Genomic DNA, 18,929 nt, shown 5'->3' on the forward strand with positions numbered 1-18,929 from the left:
GAAGGTAACGACATAACGAAGATGCAAAGCGATAAAGTTAACACAGGGAAAATCCGTCTAAGTAGGGCAGCTACTAAACAAAGGATGAAGACGGGCGTGACGTCATCAGAGCAATGGCGTCCGTTTGTTTACGTCTCGAGTATCAGTAGTAGCCACGAGTGAGATTAGCTGTGGAACGGCTCCCAGCTATTCTCAGTCCTTACACACCGAAGCATTAACTCTGTTCGGGGTGAAGATAGCTATGTGGCGCGTTCAGACATGCGCGTCCCCTGTTGTATTACGATGTCTTAAAGGGAAACCTTTGAGATACTCGCTCCAGAAGTTAGAATTCTGTGATAACCTGTGGTTAAATTCTCTGGGAATATCTTAGTAGTCTTATACCCAAGGAAGCTACCAAAAAGGAACCTTCCATCAGGACGCCATGGCTTGAGCCCAAAAAGATACATATGAAAATTTTTAACTCCATAAACTAATGCTAAACCTTCTTTTTCTATTTGAGAGTAATTCCTTTCTGCCTTGTTCAATACTCTAGAAGTGAATGCAATTGTTTTTTTCTGTTCCATCTGGCATTACATGAGATAATACTGCACCTAAACCTATGTTTGATGCATCACATACTAATTTAACTGGTAAATCCATTTGATAATGTACTAGGAATGTAGGTGATGTTATTTCCTGTTTGATTCTTTCAAAAGATTCCTGACACTCTTTTGCCCACTTCCATTCTACACCCTTATTCAACAAGTTATACAATGGATGTGCAATTGTAGACAAATTCTGAATGAAATTCGCATAAATGGTTACTAAACCTAAAAATTGTTGTAATTCCTTAACATTTTCTGGCAATTTTGTTGATTGTACAGCTTTAATCTTCCCTTTAGTTTTGTGAATACCTTTGCCATTAATTACAAGACCTAAGTATTCCACTGAATCAGTTTCTAAAATACATTTGCTCTTATTTACTCTAATATTATGTTCTTTCAACTTCTTCAGAACTGTTCGCAATCTTTCCCTATGTTCTCTTGTGTCTTTACCAGCAATTAAAATATCATCTATAAAAATGAATACTCCTTGCATTCCTAAAAAAATATTATCCACAGCTTGTTGCCATATAGCTGGACTACTTGCAACTCCATAAGGTAATCTCTTTGGTCTAAACAAACCTAAGGATGTAATTACTGTACATAATTCTTGTGAACTTTCATCCATGGGAAGCTGTTGAAATGCTTGTCTTAAATATAATTTAGAAAAAACACTGCATCCTGACATAGTTGCAAACATGTCTTTCGGATTTGGTAATGGATGTTGAGCTACTTGCAGTTGTGGATTCAACATTACTTTGTAATCTCCACATAACCTAACCTGTCCATTTTCCTTCACAATAGGAACTAATGGTGTAGCCTAATCTGAATATTTAACCTTTTCCCAGGAACCTTCATTTTCTAATCTCCTGATTCTGTTTCAACTGCACTTTTCAATGCATATGGTACTGGTCTGGGAGCACAAAATCTAGGAGCACTATCAGGTTTCAAATATAAAATTGCCTTTGCGTTCTTTACTGTACGTACTTTATCTTCAAATACGTTATGAAACTCTGATATGATATTATCCACAGATATTTCATTTTTGTGTTTATCTTGTCTACCTGTAACCTTCAAAATACTAGCCCAATCTAACTTCAAATACTGTAGCCAATCTAAACCAAGCAAAGTTTGTCATTTACCTTTTACTACTGTTAATGGCATTCTTTCTAGTTTCTGTTCTTTGTACTGTATTTCTACGTTCGAAGCACCTATTACCTGAATATCAAAACCATTATAACCTTTCAAAACTATTTGCACCTTCTAATAACAAATTAGGAATGCTTTTAGCCATTTTCTCACACATAATTGATACATCGGCTGCTGTGTCAGCTTGCATCATAATTGGTTTACCATTTATGATTACTTCTACCATGATATGTTTCTTTGCACCTTTGTTGACGGAAATAATGCGAATCGCAAAATCTGTTTCTGACCTAACCTGATTATCATGAACATTTTCCGCATTATTCTCTTGACCAATAGTATCAACTGTAGCATTTATTTTCTTAGCGTACTGTTTAGGAAATCTACAAGCAGTTGCAAAATGACCCATCTTCCTACAATTCTGGCATGTTTGTCCAGTAGCAGGGCATTTCTTTGCTTCATATGCAAGATGATCAGTTTTACCACACCTATAACACTTGGGTTTTTCCTGTTGTTTCTGTGTATATGCCTGATTCTGATATTTATGAACATTAGTGTTAGGCACTTATCTATGACTAGGCTTTGACATATTCCTTCTTTGATTCTCATTGTTTTTCCACTTAGAACCTATTGTATTAATTTTAGAATTTTCCATTCTATTGCTTGTAGAACTACCTATTATGTTAATTTGCCTCTTAGATGTTTCTAAAGCTCTGCCTATTATCAATACCTTTTCTAATGTTAAATCTTTATCTTGCAATAATTTCTTTCTTAGCTCTTGTGATGTGCAATGTGCAATAACTTGATCTATGATAACATTTTCTAACTCTAGAAATTCAAATGAAACAGCTAAATTCTTTAGTCTAGTCACAAATGCACCTAAATTTTCATTTTCTTTCTGATAAGCCTGTGCAGTAAATTGATATCTTTCAAAAAATTTATTGACCTGAGGAGCAAAATATGTGGTAAGAGCCTTAATTGCAGCTTCACTTGTGTCATCTGTAGGCTGCAATGTCTTAAACACTTCCTGAACTTCCCTACCTGCTGTATGAAGTAATAATGCCTTCTTTTGGGCATCCTTCAAGTTCCCTAATGCTTCTAAATAAATCTTAAATTCCTCACACCACTGTTGCCATCGTGTTGCAACAGAATTGGGCTCAGCTGTGATGCTAAATCGTTCAGGATGTTCAATGTCAAGAGGCATTTTGAGTCTTACCTTAATACCTACAATAGGTTACTGTTCTGAAGTCACTCGGTATCCTTACCTTTTTTGTATCCTATCCAACCTCACAATATACTTGATACTTGATTTTTCTTTTGTTTGTTTGTTTGATGAAATTCCTACGTTCTGCTGCTTGGAAAATCTTCATTGGGCTTTTTTTTCCTCTTGTCCGTTGATCTACAAAAGCTCCTTTTCTTGTACTGGCCATCAATCCACAAAAGCACCAATGCTTCTTCTGCGTGTGTTCGTCCTTCTGGGCGTTGCTAATTATAAGGTTGTTACGATGTCTACATTATCAAACATGATGTTTACCTGCAATTGATGAAGAATTATTAGTAATTATTCCTCAGCTGATCCCATCCTCGTTGCCAATTATAAGGTTGGTAGGATATCTACATTATCAAACATGATGTTTACCTGCAATTGATGAAGAATTATTAGTAATTATTCCTCAGCTGATCCCATCTCTGGTCATCAATTTTCTCGGTGGAATTTAATGATACGTTGGTATTCTTAAAAAACAAGTTTAATGGTATCTTGTGACTACATTGCTCTGTGACAGCCAACTCCGCCGGAGCATCAGAAACAATCTGACTAATCAAACATTGCCAAACAACAAAAGAGCATCGCACTCAAAAGACTTAAATCCTACTCCAGTACAAAACTACAAAGAATCACCTCCTATCTTTGAGGTAATTAATAAAAGCTTGAATCCTAATATCAAAATAAATCATTTTATCCATGCAATATGATGCAATATTGTGCAATACATGTAACACTTGAAGTAATACAGTACATTATTACAATAATACATAACATAGACGTCTTCTTTTCCATCGCTTTTGATGATGAACTATCAGTTCACTCCACTTTACATGGATCATATGCTATATACACCATCTCTCTCTCTCTCTCTCTCTCTCTCTCTCTCTCTCTCTCTCTCTCTCTCTCTACTACTACTACTACTACTACTACTACTACTAATACGACAGCGAAATAAGACCATTAGTCTCCTCTGTGTTAATATTTGGTTTCCCACCCCTTACCTATTTGCTATGGCATATGATTATATACTTAATTCTCCTATACCTTGTTCTTAATCATCCGATCCTTGACATCAACTATATTCAACTCGTGCTGATAATCCTAGATTTTAAGTGAATTATGTTTTTTAGAAACTCTTTAAATGTTCCTTTAAAAGTATGTCTATGAAATGAAGCTGATAGATTTCCTTTACCATCCATCTCTAAAGAACCCGAATTTTGCAAATATTCAATGAATATGCAATACGTATTGGTGTTATTAAATACTACGAGGATGCTATAAACGACGGTTGAATTTTTCTATGCCTGAGTTGATCTTACTTTCACTAATTTGACAGACATTGAAACCATTGTCTTTTATCTCCCTGAGGACGATAATAATTTCCCCTTTTTGGCTTTATTTTTCTCATGTATCAAGTTTCCTACTAGAAAGCTCCGAATGAGCGCCCTTGCTTGGATTGGAATTACTTTATGTGGTCGTACCCCTTCCTTTTTCATGTTTTAAGCTATCCATATTTCTCGTTATTCTGCCATAAGTAATTTTAGGCAGTAAATGCAATTCCTTTTTATCAAAAGGGATTGTTGTAATTACAGCCATTTCTACAGTAGGTAGAAATATTGACTAGATCGTACCTGCCTATTAACTTAGTTTAAAGTACACCCTTCCTATATCTGTACACTTCTGACATGATGTGTTTTCCATGGGAGAGAATTCCAATTCGGAAGTTCTTTAAAATCTCCAATTAGTCCTGGGTGTGGGGTGGTTCCCGTCTGCATGAGATGTACCCTAATTTACCCACTTGAGTTTTGTAGTAGACACCTTGAATTATTAGAAAAGTTAAGGACATTCTGAAAACCTGGCAGCGATAAATTTAGCCGATGACTTACCTCATTAAGAAAAAATTGTCAAATTCGAACAATATAAAAGCATTAATGGCTTATATTGACAATAATCAGCAGGTAAACACCATAAAATTATTACAGTAACCTTTTTATAACATTCTATGCACAAAGAAGCTTACTGTAACTTTTGTGACTTTTCGTAAAATACTATTTTTCTTTGAAAAATTTCTCAAGGGTAAAATTATAAAAGAATATATAGGCTACATTAATTTCTTAAATAATAATTGACTATAAATTCTGGCTATAGCAAGGAAATCTTATTAACCTATTATGTGCTTTTAGTATTGAAATGATACTATAACATAGCATACTCAAGGAGTTTTATTGGTTGAATTATAGTAATTAAAAGATCCATAACAATATTTCTAGCCAAACTTATTTCATTCAGTCTCAGTCGGAAAATCAGAGAACTTTAGTAATAGGACATACAACAGGTTTCTCCGTCCATCATGAGAGGTATAAAATGACCTTTTTGTTTAAAACTGAGCTTACATTCTTTAACATCAGAAAGTTAAATTCAAAGTAGTATATATCTATTAAGGTAAATATATTTATCAAACTTTTGATTAAAATATGTATAGTTTGTTTATTTTATGGCTAAATATTCAAAGTCCCAATGGACGGACGACAGTATTTGTTTCTCATGATTCTGCTTCAAATAACATTAATCATCTCATACTATACTCAAAGGATTGCTACATTTTGCATCAGCTACAACTAAACCAGTTAACATTTACGAAAGATGCAGCAAGGAACATGAACGCTAAGATAGGAACAGCGACATGTTACACATTTTGTACAATTGCCCGTCACAGTGAATTTCACAGGTACAGTATTAGGTTCTTTCCATCATTTAGCACTAAGAGATCTTTAACTAATTTATAGTAGAGTTCGATAAAGTGGCTACCATATAGGTTTAGAGGTAAAAAAATTCATGTGATATGCGATCATGTATGCTCTTTTTATATGTTGTTTTGTTGCGTAGTTAGTTGGTGGTGGGTTCATAAAACATGACCTCTTGAAATGATAATACATAGAGTTTCTCAGGTGATGTGCTGTTTTACTCACTCTTACCTGCTTCAGTACTCTTGTCAGATATTCTTCAGTCATGAAAACTTGAATTTAGAATTTATTTTTCTTAATTCCCAATTTTTTAAAATACATTTCTAGGTGTGCTTTGGAGCAGCATTTTTCCCCAAATTACATTGTGTAGTCACAGCCAGTCAGGGAATGTACTACAGGCAACACTTGTCATAGCCCCCCCCCCCCCCCTCCTCTAGATAAGCAGTATGTCAATATACCTGACTGAAACCCCCAATGTACTTTTAAACTGCATTTCACACCATCCTTAATAATGAAGCCCATTCCATTAATACAAGAATAGACATCAGAATCAAATGAAAGGATTACAAGCTGGTTGCAACCTTTTTGAACGACATGAAGTGCATAAACAATGCATTGTAGGTCTGTTTCTTTTACATCAGAATTCAGTTCTGGAACTTCAGTTACCAATCCGACAAAAAACCTTCATGACGTGAGAGTATATTCATCTGGACATGTGAAATTCCTAACATAAATCTTTAGTATCTTTCCATGGATGGTCTAAAGCCATTTAATGAAGAGGGGACTCCACCTTGGTCTTGTTCGTATTTGATGGCCAAGCTTTTATTGCAGTTCTATTGGAAGCTTCCTTTCCCTTTTCTGACACTGAATCTTTTATTGACATTTCAACATCGATAGGAATCAAACACAAAATATATTTTTAAAGCACACTCTACTATACAATGATTTGTATTTTATGTATTATTACAGAAATCAGTAAATATTTTTACATTAGATGTTTTCATTTTATAAACATTGGTCATTACATATACAATAGATCCGATCTTCATGGTGGTTGAAGGTGTAGTTTGATCCCCAGTTTTCATTTGTTTTTTCCAATTATGGATCTCTGTGTTCTTGTAGATATTAAGCCATTCTCCTCAAACAGATATGAAGCACATGAGATATTATATAGAAATAATTCCTTAATAGAGTGCCCTCGTTCCTTAGCGACATCAAGCATTCTATACAAGTGAGATGAGTTGATTTTTGTTGGCATTTTCCTGATTACTTGCTTAATTGATGGAATTAGGCAATTGTTTTCAGGTTGTTAGCGTGAATTGTGGCAGAGACACAAAGTTCATTAGTGCTAAATCTTTCTTTGCAAGAAAACTGTTGTATGCAGTCTTGCCAATGCTTTCGACGTTTAACAATTATTTTCTATCTTCGGTTGCTATTTCATTTGTCATGATATTGTGAACTCTACCTTCGTCTGCAGGTATCAAAAATGGGGTTTATATTTTTTCTATGAGTCTTATAATTTCTTGAATAGCTTTGATATAAAACAAAACACAAGAATTTAAACATATATATATATATATATATATATATATATATATATATATATATATATATATATATATAATATATATATATATATATATATATATATATATATATATATATATATATATATATATATATATACGTATATATATATATATATATATATATACATATATATATTTATATAATATACATATATATATATATATATATATATATATATATATATATATATATATATATATATATATATATATATATATATATATATATATGTATATATATATATATATATATGTATATATATATATATATATATGTATGTATATATATATATATATATATATATACATACATATATATATATATATATATATATATATATATATATATATATATATATATATATATATATATATATATATATATATCAAATAAGCCATATATATTTTTGATACATTAATGTCTGGATTCTCTTAACGACCTCGGGATCAGAGCCCCAGGCGAAATCACACAATGACAAGAGCTTGGCTCCGGCCAGGAATCGAACCCTGGTCGGCAAGCTTGTATAGACAGTGACTAAGCCACTTGGCCAAGTGGCTTAGTCACTGTCTATACAAGCTTGCCGACCAGGGTTCGATTCCCGGCCGGAGCCAAGCTCTTGTTTTTGTGTGATTTTGCCTGGGGCTCTGATCCCGAGGTCGTTAAGAGAATCCAGACATTAATGTATCAAAAATATATAGGGCTTATTTGAATATGAAAAACACGTAAAAATGTGCAAAATTTATCATATATATATATATATATATATATATATATATATATATATATATATATATATATATATATATATATATATATATATATATATATATATATATATATATATATATATATATATATATATATATATATATATATATATATATATATATATATATATATGTACTTATATGTATATATATATATATATATATATATATATATATATATATATATATATATATATATATATATATATATATATATATATATATATATATATATATATATATATATATATATATATATATATATATATATATATATATATATATATATATATATATATATATATATATATATATATATATATATATATATATATATATATATATATATATACAAATACATTATACTAGAAGCTTGGGGGCATGGGTTTACGGCGCCAGAGTTATGCTGGGTTCACACATTCACGATTTTGCTCCAGAATGCTCCTGGAGACAGGAAAATTGGTAGTTGGCAGACTATAACGATTATCGAAGGTGTAATGGCCGAATATCGAAGGGTCTTTTTTTTTGTCATGTCGGCGAGGTTGGTAAGAATGTCGGGAAGCGGGGAAAGCCTCGTGGCGCGGGGCCACGTGCCCCAAACCGGACCGACCATTTATCGCCGAGCTAAATGGTCTGGGCAACTGCCATTTGTCGAAAATTTTAACGAACTTCGGCACGTATTTTCTGATCATCGTAACGTGTCTTCGATCATCCAAACGTATCTTTGTTCATCCAAACGTATCTTCGATCATCCAAATGTGTCTTCGATCATCGAAGAGCGTTTAGATCATCATAATCTGGAATACGATGATCAATATGTGCGCACGAACTTCAGTGAAAAAAAAATTAAGCTCGGTTGCAACCTTCCGATGATTGTTGAACGTCTGCCGAAAATCGAATCGCTTCTTACGACGATCGTGCAAATTCCCGAACATCGTTAAAGGGGGCGTGGCCTAATTTCCCTAGCACACAACCGATCATCGTAAACCTTTACAATCATCAAATCATAATCGTAATACTGATTCGACAGTTGTAATGCAGTAGTAGCGTGGTCCCCGATGATTCCAGATTTTTGGCCTGTGACTTAGATCTGGGCCTTCCAATCGCACATAATCATGGAAATTTGGCAGTTTTTTTACGATGGAACAAAAAATCAGCATCGGGAGCGAAAAATCAGCATCGAGAGCCATAATCGGGATTGTGTGAAGCGAGCATTACTCTCACAACGTCGGGTTGCCCACTTGTCAATTTTTGAAGCAGGGTACCAACATTGCATGGCGAAAGCAACACTCTCAGCTAACTTCACCCACCAACTCGCGTAACTTTAAAATAAAGAGTGAATTCAACTCTAGAATCTTCTTGCATTTTTTAACCAAGTGGAAAAAAACATGAAATCCCACATGCTACCTCGTGTGTTATACAGCATACATAAACATAAGCCTTTGTAACAAATCTACATGAAATAAAAAGTTAATTCTTTAAAATAAAGTAAATATACTAATATTGTATTGAAAGAGACTATAACTAAATGAAAGACGACAGTCTTATGTAATTTACATGCATATACTTAATCCTACTTGAGTGGGACCCCCTTACGAGCTGGTTATACATTTCTTAAATACCCAAATGAAATACATGAATAAAACATTTACTCTCATGCAAAACCAGCTCGTAAGACTATATATATATATATATATATATATATATATATATATATATATATATATATATATATATATATATATATATATATATATATATATATATATATATATATATATATATATATATAAATATATATATATATTTATATATATGTATAAATATACATATATATATATATATATATATATTTATGTATATATGTATATATATATATATATATATATATGTATATATATATATATATATATATATATATATATATATGTATGTATATATATATATATATATATATATATATATATATATATATATATATATGTATATATATACACATATATATATATATATATATATATATATATATATATATATATATATATATATATATATATATATATACATATATGTATTTATATATATACATATATATATATATATATATATATATATATATATATATATATATGTATTTATATATATATACATATATATATATATATATATATATATATATACATATATATATATATATATATATATAGAAATATATATATATATATATATATATATATATATATACATATATATATATATATATATATATATATATATATATATATATATATATATATATATATATAGAAATATATATATATGTATATATATATATATATATATATATATATATATATATATATATATATGTAAGTATGTATATATATATATATATATATATATATATATATATATATATATGTATGTATGTATATGTATGTATGTATATATATACATACATATACTGTATATATATATATATATATATATATATATATATATATATATATATATATATATGTATATATATATATATATATATACATATATATATATATAATTTTATATTTAAATTTTTGTGTTTTCTTACATGGGGCTGTGATTATTTTTGCTATTGATATGTTATTAGCTTTTAGTTTTGAATCTATTTGGAATGTTATAAAGTTATAAGTTTCAAGAAATATCTGTTTAAGGAAAATATCTTTTTTTTTTTTTTGGTCTAAAGGTTTACTTTGATTAGAGCTAAAAAAGGAGATAGTTTTTGCAGAAGAAACGATTGTCACTGAGTAAGATTTAAGGGTGTTAGTTTTTATTTTTGTTTTACATCCCATCTCATAATAAATAGTTAAATAAATAATGTAGTATAATCACCAATATATTTTATTTTACATGCAGGTTTATTACAATTAAACATATTTACAAGAAAAAACACAATTTGTTTGTATAAAAAACGGTAAATATTCAATGATGATGTGATGACAATCTACTTGTAAATATGAATACTGGATACCACAGGAAAGTGAAGAGATATAGAAAATACCATAGTGAGATATTTTACCAACACAGAGGACTGCAGTTCAAACCAATACATATATAATAGAACTTAATATTAAGAAATGACGTTATTCCATAATTACATTGAAGACATTAAATCAAGTGATATGTTTTTTTTTTTTATTAGTTTTACTTTACGAAAGAATCATCTAAAATCAATACTATAAATCTTCATCGGTATATTGATCAAGCAATCAATCAAACAATCAATCAATATATATATATATATATATATATATATATATATATATATATATATATATATATATATATATATATATATATATATATATACCTGTATATGCATATATATGTGTAGATATATATATATATATATATATATATATATATATATATATATATATATATATATATATATATATATATATATATATATATATATATATATATGTAGAAATCACGAAAGCTGACACGTGATGAATATAAAATGTATTATAGCCACGAAAGGAAAAATGAAAAAGACTTGATTGGAGTTAGTACTTTCATCCACTCAGGACATTATCAAACTCAGCAATGAGAATACATATACAAAGACATCGTATTTATACAGGAGAAGGGGATCCAACAGCTGTCAGTTTCTTAATAATTCCAGAGAAGTCAGATTTTAGATAAAAGGATAATACTGGATTAACGGAAAACAGACCTGGACTTAGATTCAAATTTCTACCTTGAGTACAGGAGATTAAAAATGATTCAACAATATTCCTTTGGAAATAGTCATTTATATGGATTACTTTTTCCGTCTTTGACCAACTAATTCTGTGACTTGACCCTAACCAGTGGGAGGCCAAGGCATTATTAAGAGAACCCCTGGAGACGGCCACCTGATGTTGTTTTAATCTGACTGGTATACTTTTTGATGTTTGGCCAACATAAAATAGGTTACACTCTGAACAAGAAATGCTATATATTACATTATTATCATTTCCAGAACTATTCTTAATTAACATGTTTTTTAAAGTACAATTATATTTAAACACTACAGCAATATCTAGTTTTTTCAAAAGGGGTATAACATCTAAAAAACAAACATGAAATGGCAAACAAAGCATATTATTAATTGTTTCCTTTCTCTCTAATTGGACACCAATCAAGTCTTTTTCATTTTTCCTTTCGTGGCTATAATACATATATATATATATATATATATATATATATATATATATATATATATATATATATATATATATATATATATATATATATATATGTATATATATATATATATATATATATATATATATATATATATATATATATATATATATATATATATATACATATATATATATATATATATATATATATATATATATATATATATATATATATATATATATATATATATATATATATATATATATATATATATATATATATATATATATATATATATATATATATATATATATATATACATATATATATATATACCTGTATATATATATATATATATCACCACATCGTCGAGTAGTAAAATTTTCCTTTCCCGGCCGGTCTTTATCTAATTCCTCTCTTATTTCTACCGAGAGACGTACCCTATCTTTTCCAAAAAAATAGATTCGCTGAAAGAAACTGTACGCAGAGTTAAGGATGCTAATTGGGAATCCTAGAAAGTGAGAGTCTGGGTAGTCCGACGATAGGGAGAGGGCGGGACTGACTATAAAATAATCTCTGTTTTTATTGAAGCAGATTTTCACTCACTCGCAGGGGTACCCTTTTAGCACGGAAAACTTGCCTATGAGTTGATTGGTTGGAAGTATTTTGTCCGAAAAACATTATTGTTTTCAAAAAATTACGAAGTAATGTGAATCAAAACTTATTAACTAACCTGAATTTTTATCTCAGAAATATGTTTTGTCAATGAATAACGTTAAGGAATAAAGAGATTATTAAGTAGCGTGGAGTAAGTCTAAATTTAATAACAACCCCTGCCGAAGTCAACGACGCAGATTGTTTTCCGATGCACGCTGCATACTTTTGTAACTCTTGTGCTAAATTACGCTAGGCTTATAATAAACCTGTTATTAAAAACTTTCTTTGAATACTAGAATCTACGAAATACATTAAATTGATAAAATTCGGTATTGGTTAAAATTACGGGGAGGTAAAATGAGCACCCTCATCTCAAATACCGAGGCAGGGATGGAGGTTGTAACTCGACAGTGAAGTTTTGAATTCGCTTAAAGAATTCATGGAACACTACAGTATCCTCAAAACGAAATAATGCTTATAATAAAATCTAAATCTTTACGAATAAAATGGACATTCCTTTCTATACAGACTTACATCATAAGCCTATGATGTACAGTTAGAATCAAAAGAACGCAGACACTCAGGAGGAATCTTCCGTCAGATGTCTCTAGTGTTCCCATGACAAAACAGACAAGGTGTTGATCTTCTTCCTACTTCTACAAAATGGCGGAGCCTTCTCCAACCTTAGCGGATTGAAGCGTGGCCACGATGAGTAACACTAACGAAAGCATTAAAATGTTACAAATCTAGTTGCATATTTCATTGTGTTATCATTAGACGTCTCAAATATCCACTGCAAATACTGATTACACGCACACACGCGCACACACACACAAGCACACACACACACACACACACACATATATATATATATATATATATATATATATATATATATATATATATATATATATATATATGTGTGTGTGTGTGTGTATATTCATATATATATATATATATATATATATATATATATATATATATATATATATATATATATATATATATATATATATGTCTGTGTGTGTGTATGTATGTGTATATATATATATATATATATATATATATATATATATATATATATATATATATATATATATATATATATATATATATATATAAAATATATATATGGAAAGTAGCAGCTAACCAATTTCATCCGTCAACAGATGCATTAGATTATTTCGTATTAGTCTTGTTCAATCACTGATGAAAGGAAAAATAGTTTCAATTATGGCTCGATGTTGAAAATAATAATAAGAAACCACCATACAGGAGTTATACCGGCCTAAAGGACATTCGAAGAGAGAGAGAGAGAGAGAGAGAGAGAGAGAGAGAGAGAGAGAGAGAGAGAGAGAGAGAGAGAGAGAGAGAGAGAGAGAGAGAGAGAGAGAGATCAACAAATTGTTTAAGTTTACTGAAGTTAATGAAGTAATCTATCAGCACTTAAACGCCTTTTTAGAAATTTATGCATATCAAAAAAATATTTTAGCAGTATTATGCAATGTCTTAAATGAAAATGATTGTAATATGCTTCTAAAAGTTCATCGTTATTTTTAAAATGCTACATTGACACCCTGTGGCCGCGGGGGGCATAAAACAATTAGAATAGCGCCAACGTTATCCCTGCGTGTCGTAAGAGGCGACTAAAAGGGACGGGACGAGGGGGCTGGGAACCCCCTCTCCTGTAAAAGTATCCTGTGAAACAGCAACAAAGAGATGGAGCTGGGGGGAGAGTGACTGCTCCCCGCACTCTAGTTTTGGGGTGTTTGAATGTGCGTGGATATAGTACGATAGAGAGGTAAAAGATGTGAGATTGGAAGTATGTTTAGAAGTAGAAGGATGGATGTATTGGCCTTGTGTGAGACAAAGATGAAAGGAAAGGGTGAAGTGATGTTTGGTGAAATGTCTGGTAGAGTGTCTGGGATTGAAAGGGGAAGAGCAAGAGAGGGTGTGGCTTTATTGCTGAGTGAATGGATGACAGGTAAAGTAATGGAATGGAAGGAGATATCATCTAGGTTAATGTGGGTAAGGGTTAGGTTGGGTAGGGAATGTTGGGCGTTTGTCAGTGCGTATGGGCCAGGTAGTGAGAAAAGTGAAGAAGAGCGGAATGAGTTTTAGAATGAATTAACTAGGTGTGTAGAAGGACTGGGTAGAAGGAATTATGTAGTTGTTATGGGTGACTTAAATGCTAGAGTGGGTGCTGGAGAGGTAGAAGGTGTCATCGGGAAGTATGGCGTACCAGGTGAAAATGAGAGTGGTGAGAGACTGGTAGATATGTGTGTTGAACAAGAGATGGTAATAAGTGCTAGCTTTTTTAAGAAGAAAGATAAAAATAAGTATACATGGGTAAGAGTGGCAAATGGAAGAGTAGTAGAAAGGGCATTAATGGATTTTGTGTTGATAACTAAAAGAATGTTTGGAAGATTGAAAGACGTGCACGTGTTTAGGGGTATGGCTAACGGTATGTCTGATCATTTTTTGGTGGAAGGAAAATTAGTTGTAGCAAAAGAGAGGGGGAATAGAGTAGGTGGATGTAAAAGGGAGCTAGTGAGGGTTGAAGAGCTAATAAAACCTGGGGTAAAAAGTAAATATCAGGAAAGGTTGAAAATGGCATATGACGAGGTGAGAGTAAGAGAAACTGGTAATTTAGAGGAGGAGTGGAAGTTAGCAAAAGAAAATTTTGTTGGGATTGCAAGTGATGTATGTGGCAAGAGGGTTGTTGGAGGCAGCATGAGGAAGGGCAGTGAATGGTGGAATGAAGGAGTGAAGGTAAAAGTGGAAGAGAAAAAGAGGGCTTTTGAAGAATGGCTGCAGAGTGATAGCATAGAGAAGTATGACAAATATAGAGAGAAAAAGGTGGAAGTAAAGCGCAAGGTACATGAGGCAAAGAGGGCGGCTGACCTGAGGTGGGGTCAGGGACTGGATCAGTCATATGAAGAGAATAAGAAGAAGTTTTGGAAAGAAGTGAAGAGAGTAAGAAAGGCCGGCACAAGAATTGAAGAGACAGTGAAAGATGGAAATGGAAGGTTGTTAAAAGGAGAGGAGGCAAGGAAAAGGTGGGCGGAATATTTTGAAAGTTTGCTGAATGTTGAGGATGATAGGGAGGCAGAGATAATTGCTGTTCCAGGTGTTGAGGTGCCAGTGATGGGAGATGAGAATGAGAGAGAGATTACAATAGAGGAAGTGAGGAGAGCACTAGATGAAACGAGAGTAGGAAAAGCATCTGGTATGGATGGTGTGAAAGCTGAGATGTTGAAGGAAGGGGGTGTGACTGTAATTGAATGGTTGGTGAGATTGTTTAATGTGTGTTTTGTGTTGTCAATGGTACCAGTAGATTGGGTCTGTGCATGTATTGTACCACTATATAAGGGTAAGGGAGATGTGCATGAGTGTTGTAATTCAAGAGGTATTAGTTTGTTGAGTGTAGTTGGAAAAGTGTATGGTAGAGTACTGATTAATAGGATTAAGGATAAAACAGAGAATGCAATCTGGGAAGTACAGGGGGCTTTTAGAAGAGGTAGGGGTTGTATGAATCAGATTTTTACAGTTAGGCAGATATGCGAGAAATATTTAGCAAAAGGTAAGGAGGTGTATGTTGCGTTTATGGATCTGGAGAAAGCATATGATAGAGTTGATAGGGAAGCAATGTGGAATGTGATGAGGTTATATGGAGTTGGTGGAAGGTTGTTGCAAGCAGTGAAAAGTTTCTACAAAGGTAGTAAAGCATGTGTTAGAATAGGAAATGAAGTGAGCGATTGGTTTCCGGTGAGAGTGGGGCTGAGACAGGGATGTGTGATATCGCCGTGGTTGTTTAACTTGTATGTTGATGGAGTGGTGAGAGAGGTGAATGCTCGAGTGCTTGGACGAGGATTAAAACTGGTAGACGAGAATGACCATGAATGGGAGGTAAATCAGTTGTTGTTTGCGGATGATACTGTACTGGTAGCAGACACAGAAGAGAAGCTTGACAGACTAGTGACAGAATTTGGAAGGGTGTGTGAGAGAAGGAAGTTGAGAGTTAATGTGGGTAAGAGTAAGGTTATGAGATGTACGAGAAGGGAAGGTGGTGCAAGGTTGAATGTCATGTTGAATGGAGAGTTACTTGAGGAGGTGGATCAGTTTAAGTACTTGGGGTCTGTTGTTGCAGCAAATGGTGGAGTGGAAGCAGATGTACATCAGAGAGTGAATGAAGGTTGCAAAGTGTTGGGGGCAGTTAAGGGAGTAGTAAAAAATAGAGGGTTGGGCATGAATGTAAAGAGAGTTCTATATGAGAAAGTGATTGTACCAACTGTGATGTATGGATCGGAGTTGTGGGGAATGAAAGTGATGGAGAGACAGAAATTGAATGTGTTTGAGATGAAGTGTCTGAGGAGTATGGCTGGTGTATCTCGAGTAGATAGGGTCAGGAACGAGGTGGTGAGGGTGAGAACGGGTGTAAGAAATGAGTTAGCGGCTAGAGTGGATATGAATGTGTTGAGGTGGTTTGGCCATGTTGAGAGAATGGAGAATGGCTGTCTGCTAAAGAAGGTGATGAATGCAAGACTTGATGGGAGAAGTACAAGAGGAAGGCCAAGGTTTGGGTGGATGGATGGTGTAAAGAAAGCTCTGGGTGATAGGAGGATAGATGTGAGAGAGGCAAGAGAGCGTGCTAGAAATAGGAATGAATGGCGAGCGATTGTGACGCAGTTCCGGTAGGCCCTGCTGCTTCCTCCGGTGCCTTAGATGACCGCGGAGGTAGCAGCAGTAGGGGACTCAGCAGTATGAAGCTTCATCTGTGGTGGAAATGTGGGAGGTTGGGCTGTGGCACCCTAGCAGTACCAGCTTAACTCAGCTGAGTCCCTGGTTAGGCTGGAGGAACATAGAGAGTAGAGGTCCCCTTTTTTGTTTTGTTCTTGTTGATGTCGGCTACCCCCCAAAATTGGGGGAAGTGCCTTTGGTATATGGATATGGATATATATATATATATATATATATATATATATATATATATATATATATATATATAGGTAGTAGGTTGGCCAGGGCACCAGCCGCCCGTTGAGATACTACTACTAGAGAGGTATTGGATCCTTTGACAAGCAAGACAGTAATGCATTGGATCCCTCTCTCTGGTCACGGCTTATTTTTTCTTTGCCTACACTTACACAGGATAGTTTGGCCTATTCTTTACATATTCTCGTCTTTCCTCATACACCTGACAACAATGAGATACATAACACTTCTTCACCCAAGGGGTTAATTACTGTACTGCAATTTGTTCAGTGTACTTTCCTCTTGGTAAGGGTAGAAGAGACTCTTTAGTTGTGGTAAGCAGCTCTTCTAGGAGAAGGACACTCCAAAATTAAACCACTGTTCTCTTGTCTTGGGTAGTGCCATAGCCTCTGTACCATGGTCTTCCACTGTCTTGGGTTGGAGTTCTCTTGCTTGAGGGTACACTCAGGCACACTATTCTATCTTATATTTTTTTCCTTCCTCTTGTTTTTTTGAAATGGTGTGTTGGGGAGGCTTAACAGAAGGGTCATGGATGCCTGGTGGTTTATCAAGAGGTTGTCTTTTCCTTTTTCTGATTATTTTTCTTCTCAAAACCATCCTTACTCTCCTCCCTTCAGTTGAAGTGGCTATCCTGGAGGGTATTTAGCCTTGCATAGTGTATCGGCTCCTCCATGTTGACCAGTTTTTCCGACTTTTTACCATAGTCTATGGGTATCATCATTCACTTTGTTTATAATTCTGTACGTATTGTTTTTGTTATAATTCTTGTTAATCTAGTTTTCAAGTATGATGTCTCTTTTTTATTTCTATTTATTGTAATGCTGTCTGGAGACATTGAGCGAAATCCGGGACCAGTATGTCCTAGATTTCGTCAATGTCGTCTTCTGTATTGCAATATTCGTGGTCTTCATGCAAATATCCAAGACCTTACAGTTGCGTCCAGGCAGTATGATATTCTTTTGTGCTCATAAACTTTGGTTTCTAATATGAGGCACTCATCTGAGCTCCT

This window comes from Palaemon carinicauda, chromosome 17 (genome assembly GCF_036898095.1).
Source record: "Palaemon carinicauda isolate YSFRI2023 chromosome 17, ASM3689809v2, whole genome shotgun sequence".
NCBI classification, from domain to species: domain Eukaryota; kingdom Metazoa; phylum Arthropoda; class Malacostraca; order Decapoda; family Palaemonidae; genus Palaemon; species Palaemon carinicauda.